The following is a 6,477-nucleotide window of genomic DNA, read 5'->3' as shown; positions in this document are numbered from 1 at the left end:
GTTCATTTATATATTGTGTGCACCAACCAGGAAGTCGTCTAGGACCTCGTGGCGCAACGGTAGCGCGTCTGACTCCAGATCAGAAGGTTGCGTGTTCAAATCACGTCGGGGTCAATTCTTTTTATCCTGAATTTCACAACAGCTGCACTGATACAACATGTGTTTATACATCTTCTACTGATGCACATGGAGTCTGTTGGTGATTCAGTGGACACACATCTCCACTCTCTTTATTCTAATGATAAATAACCAGCAGCGACTGATGGAGCTCTGCAGGCGTGGTCGGTCTAACAACCTCATCACAGCACAAAAAAGGCTCTGACTAGATTTAAATGTTATTAATCCACATCTCATCTACACACTGGAGCGACATGACACACTGTATTTTATAAAGATTTATTTCAAACTCCTCGGCCCATATCAGTATAAAGATATGAATATATAAATAAATAAATTACAAAATTCAGCAGAAAAGTACAGAATACAATCATCACACTTCATCAATCTACTGGGATTAAAACACATACAGACTCTATAATCATGGTTTTTTGAGTCAGTTAATCGAAACATGAATTTATACACAAAATTCCTCAGCAGAGCATGAAAGGAGGGAACCTGCTGGAGCCACAAACATGTGGCTGGCTGTTTAATGTCCACTGCTTTAAAGAGGATAGTTCACCCGAATAGGAAAATGCACTCATTATCTAGTCACCACTATGCCAATGGAAAATGGAAAGGTGGGTGAAGTGTTTGAGTCCACAAAACACTTTTGGAGTTTCAGGGGTAAATAGCTTTGCAGCCAAATCCAATATAATTGAAGTAACTGCTTCAAAGTCGACTCGAAACAGCATCATTTACACCATGTTAGCTTAAATGTCTGCAAGTGGAGGATAACAGTGAATATTAAAAAATGGTGTTCGGGTCGCATTTGAATGTCGGGGCTTGGATGACATCACAGGAGCAGTATGGAGACATTTTATGTTTGTTTTTTACGTTTGATGATTCGGTCCCCAGTTACATTAACACTGTTTACCCCTGAACATGTAATGATGATGTGCAGGACAAAGAATTTATTCAAAGCAATTCAACTCACATAATTGAGGAATGTCTGAACATCACTGACCCTGACGTGATTTGAACACGCAGCCTTCTGATCTGGAGTCAGACGCGCTACCGTTGCGCCACAAGGTCACATGTTCCTTGTACAGAGGTCTCCTGGGTTAGTGACAGATGTGAGAAGAGTACAGCACAACACACAAACTGTTAATCAACTGATCAATATGTTGTTTGAAGAATCCAAATCAGCAAATATAACAGCCAGGATTATCCACAAAATGAGCTGTAAACATTTTGAACTGTTTATATGTATCGGTCAATGTTTGTTATGATGTTTGTTATTATTTTTTTAGTGTCCAAAGTCACATCATTTGCATAATTTCATAGTTTTAACACTAACAAAAATTAGCTCAACAAGAACCAACCATCATTTCCAGCCTCATTCTGACTGGGATCAAATCACTGAACTGGGGGTTGCATCGAGGCCTGTTGCTGTTATCGTCACATTGAGCAAAAGTTACTTTCATGCCTCTTTTGAAATATCTGGATTTTACCCAAATGTCATGTGCAATCTACTATTATTCAGGATGAGTGGAATATGCAGATAGAAACACATCTGGAATAACACGGGGCTGTCTGGGCTGCGAATATACTAGGATTTCTACAACAGGTGAAATATCAGGATGTTTTCACTCTGAATGTGTTTGTATTCCTTCGCTGTTGGACTTCAGGGGGTCCGAGGAACCGCGGGACGGAAAGAATATGCAAAACAGCAGCTGGCAGCTTTTCCCCTAATCCGTGAAATCAGAGTGCTGAAGCTGTGCTAACACCTTTCTCAGCGCTCAGTGCACACGCTGCGACCAATCCCCACAAACACGCCAATTAAAGGCTCTGGGCCTAATCCAAACAAAGATGATTCCTGGAGAGAAGAAGTGAAGACACGATGCAGTTCTGTAATCCAGCCTGCAGGTGGGGCCTGTCAGTTGTTGGACTGTATAAGGATAAAATAATAAAAGCAGAACATGAACAGATACTGATCTTCCATTGGAGGTTTAAGATGTGTAACTCAGTTTTTCATGTGCTGCTGCAATAGTCAGGGTTAGAGTTAGGAATGGTTCTATTATCTCTAATTATAAAGTCAAGTTTGCTGTAGTGACAATTGCTAATGGGAGACATAAGGAAAACGATAACTAGTGTCGCTATTGAGATACATGCACATGCTTTACTTTGCACCACACTGTGATGGTTATCAGAAGTTTGATTTAAATTACATTAGACTTTATTTATCTGTCTGGATGGAACTGCTCAGTGGGATTTCTGTTGCTCTGCTGTGTCTGCAACCGAGGCAACTTTTCAACATCAATTAATTGCTAAATCTACACGAAACCCTCTGGTGAAGAAGATCAAAAGATGAAATAATGGTGAGTACGTGAGAAAAAAATACAGCAGGTACCAAACACTGATGTCATTCCTCCCTCCCAACGTCGTGATGAGATAAAGATTGAGAGCACAGAATCTTAAGATAGCAGATGTAATTATAGCTTTGTTACAGTTCTGCAAGGAAACTAAAACTATTTCAAAAGCAGATGTAGAAATCAATCGTATATGTGATTTTGAGTAGAGCTTCATCGCTGTTATCCTCCTCCAGGAACAGTAGGGGGGCATTTTATGTACTTTTTTATACGTTTGAAGAATTGGTCCCCAGTTTCATTAACGCTGTTTACCCCTGAAACTCCAAAAGTGTTTCATGGACTCAAGAGCTTCACCCATCGGCACAGTGGTGAGTAGATAATGTGTGAAATTTTGTTTTTGGGTGAACTATCTCTTTAAAGAGGATGGCTACCTTTCAGCCTGATCACAGGAATGAACATGTAATTATGATGTGCAGGTGGACAAAGCATCTCTCCCAAGCACATCAACTGCTCAACACTGTCTCATAAGTGAGGATTATCTCAAAATCACTGACCCTGACGTGATTTGAACACGCAGCCTTCTGATCTGGAGTCAGACGCGCTACCGTTGCGCCACAAGGTCACATGTTCCTCAACCAGAGATCTCCTGGAATATTTAACATTTTTGCTTGAACTATTCCTTTAACACATGATCTGCTTCCATACAGTTATCAGTGGTTAAACTGCTACAAAACACCTCATCAGGATTGGTGTGGTAGAGCATATAGTCTTAAATCCCGCCCTTATATAGCCTCCCCTTCTGTAAACCCCTCCTCCGTGCACTGCAAGTGTGTGTAAGACAAGATGAGGATCCGACCAAGGAGACAACAATAAATCATCTCTGCATGTACGTTACAACTTTTATGTGACGTTAAATCAGCTTATAAATCACATCTTCCCCTGAGCTCATGGCCAATTCCCCATGCTCCACAATAACAAGAGTTCAAGACACCATCGACAGAGGCAGGTGGAAGGAGACGGCTGTAAAGATGTTGCAGCAAGTGTCACAAGTAGGAACAAATCTAATGTAAAGGCAGCGTTGAATTCTCCAGTGGTGAGGTGAGTGTGTGATGACAGAGGGGTTGTGTACAAAGTGACCTGTTGCAGCACATCTGCCATGGAACTAATAATCAATAGCAATCATAAACTTTGTTTGAGAGTTTTTAAAAACTAAATTATAAAGTGCTTCGAAGATGTAAAGATGGAGAATATACAAAATAATTTCAAGGCAATTAAAAAATGGAAAGAAGCTTATGGATTAAGAAATGAATAAAAGTCTAGAATAAACAGAACAATTATAATCAGAGGCTTTTTTATAAAACTGTTTTTTAAAAGAGTTTTAAAAGAGGATATTACGGCAGCAGGTCTGATTCCCCAGGGAAGTTAACTCCTCAGCAGACCCTGTGCAAAGCTGTGCCCTGCAGGATGGAGAGCAACAGCAGGTCTGCAGATGGAAGACAGTGAAAAAAGAAATGTAGGCTGTGACAAGTTTGATTCTGTAAGATAAGGCAAGATGGCTCAGTGAGTTACAACATACACACAGAGATGCAGGTACTAGCGTGCTCTGCTTACTTCTGCAGCTCCTCTCTCTACTCAGAACAAGCCTGATAATGTGTTGATGGAACATTTTGGATTTCTCTAGGTTTGATGATCAGGAGGAATTTGTGAAAAGAAAAAAGAAAAATCACAATTTTGTTGCACATTGGAAACACAAAACTAGACAGGTTCTCATGTTCGCTGCTATACAAATGTATTTATCAACTGGACAGTCATATGGTTTACATATTATTGAATGTCTAAGTCATTTAGATTGGAATTAAATTAGTAGAGAACAGAGGGACAGACTTTGGCGCAAAGGTGAATGCGATGGAAGGAAGTCCTAAGAATTACAGACACTGGTTGTGATGATGAGGGATGGAGCCACGAAGATGGGACGTCTCATGAAGGCTTCTGATTGGACCGTTGAAGGAAGATGGTGCAGTGGTGGAGTTGGGTCGCTCAGGGACTGTGAACTCACAGCTGGATCACCGGAGGGAGAGGAGAACATTTAAAACCTTGACAGCTTACAGGTTCAAGGCGAGCATGTCTGCTTGTGATTGGATGAAAGGAGAGAAGGAGCTGGCGAAGGCTAAAGATAGAGAGAACTGTGCATGTGACACCAACTGAACTTTTACTTCACTCTGTGTGTCTTGCCTCATAAATCACACTGACATCAAAGATTTGCAGGTCTGGAAAAAGACCCATAATTTTCTAAAACCTCTCATCTTCTCTACTCTAAACGCTCTTCTCATGTCATATTTAGTTTTGTATTATTATTATTAAATAAGAAATTTAAAGTTTCAAAACACAAAACGCGCTCCATCATTGGAGCACAGACCCTCTCAGGCCCCGGGTCTGCCTCTCTTTGTTCTCACCTCTGTCTCACTCCTCCTCCTCCTCCCTACATTCCTGATGTGCAGTGGATACACTACAATTTAAGCTCAGCACTCATTTTACAACAGCAGTTTTGGATCATATGAATGAGCTTGATTCCAGGAGTGAAGCATTAACCTGCTCAGGGATGTTCACGATTAAAAAAGATGAAAATAAGCTGCCTTGACATTTCATCGTCTGTCAAATGTGAAGAAAACTTTCATCTGACAGACAATATGTCAGATTATTAAATATGCTGTGGGGATTTATGCAAACATTTCTCATTTGTATCCATGTATCAGTGGTTTCAGGTGTTGTTGTTCAGTTAATACACACATATAGCACAGGAAAACAGATGTAACTTTACACCAGGAATATAAATGTGACGAAATATCTCATAGAGTCATCAACATGTTTAGTTAGCTATTTAGGGAGGTGTTCCTTCCTTGTTTGTCACTAGGGGGAGCATTGGTTATATGGAACTCAGGAAACTGTGGGAGCAGGAGCTGCCATGGTGGACTGCCCTGATCACAAATAGTTGAGGAGTGGAAAGAGTTCAGAATAGATCTAGTTTTTCCCTTTGCAAATCCTGAAGCACATGGACATGACATGAGACAAATCTAGAGTCCGACACAGCACCTTTACAGGTCAAGGTACAAGGAACTGTGGAACTACACATTGCATTAATTGTAGGAACCTTGCCCTGATGAAAAGGAGATAGCACTAAGACAGGATATGACCAAAACACTCATCTATGGATTGTAACTCCATCAAATCAGGAAAAAACAACCAAACTAACAATCAGATTCAAAAAGTCAGCACTGAAAGTTGAGCAAAACACTTCTGCAGGATAATAATATTTAAAGTCCACTTATATCTCAAATGGAGAGACTGTGGTATAGACAGGGGTCTGCAGATGTTGCCGTTGTGTTCATGTTCACTCATTTGGACGACATTGGCTTATAAAGAATCGGAGCTGCAGGGAGCGAGGGAAGCTCAAAAGAATGGTTGCAGCTTTTATCAGTGAATTGGGTCATAGTGTGGATCCAGCCCTGGGCTCATGTGTTATCCTGCACTACAGTTCAATAATTAAGAAATCTGCATGACATTAATATACTTTATTGCTATAAGTATATTGAACGTGTAGCTCAGTCAAATGCAGGTCGGACTTTGGCCTGGACACACTATATACAGCACATAACACATATACTCTCCAGTCTATCTCGGAAATCCAACATCTGTTTTGAAGTTTCAAGCACTGACTCACCCAGGTAGTCACACAGACACATCACATCCAAGTGCAGTCATACCTGCATCATGTTTATTGCAAAAGACCTGCAGTGTGTAACCTGAGCCTGGATCAGGGGTTTTAAACCAAAACTCCCAAACTCAAGAATGAATGAGACACTGTGATTCCAGAGTGAGATCACAGGTAGATATTCATCGGGTCTGAACCATCTTGAGCCGGGTCCTGTTGTTCTGTTGTTGTCTCTACCTCCAGTTACAGTTTAGAATTTCAAGGGCCTTACTGTTCGCAAGGCCCTTAATGATGAGTTTC

The 6,477-nt window shown here is 40.8% G+C and overlaps 3 non-coding genes across 3 annotated transcripts; 1 reads left to right on the top strand and 2 right to left on the bottom strand.

The window, feature by feature from the left end:
* The first annotated feature begins 42 nt into the window (after nt 1-42).
* Nucleotides 43-114, top strand: trnaw-cca. Its single transcript has one exon. It is a non-coding gene; the product is annotated as a tRNA-Trp (tRNA).
* A 1,005-nt stretch (nt 115-1,119) lies between these two features.
* On the bottom strand, nt 1,120-1,191 carry trnaw-cca. The gene has a single exon. It is a non-coding gene; the product is annotated as a tRNA-Trp (tRNA).
* A 1,827-nt stretch (nt 1,192-3,018) lies between these two features.
* On the bottom strand, nt 3,019-3,090 carry trnaw-cca. The gene has a single exon. It is a non-coding gene; the product is annotated as a tRNA-Trp (tRNA).
* Between the last annotated feature and the right edge of the window lie 3,387 nt (nt 3,091-6,477).

Source organism: Hippoglossus hippoglossus, chromosome 20 (assembly GCF_009819705.1).
Source record: "Hippoglossus hippoglossus isolate fHipHip1 chromosome 20, fHipHip1.pri, whole genome shotgun sequence".
Classification (NCBI taxonomy): domain Eukaryota; kingdom Metazoa; phylum Chordata; class Actinopteri; order Pleuronectiformes; family Pleuronectidae; genus Hippoglossus; species Hippoglossus hippoglossus.
Note: the sequence above shows the minus strand (reverse complement) of the source record. Positions and strands in the feature narration are given on the sequence as shown.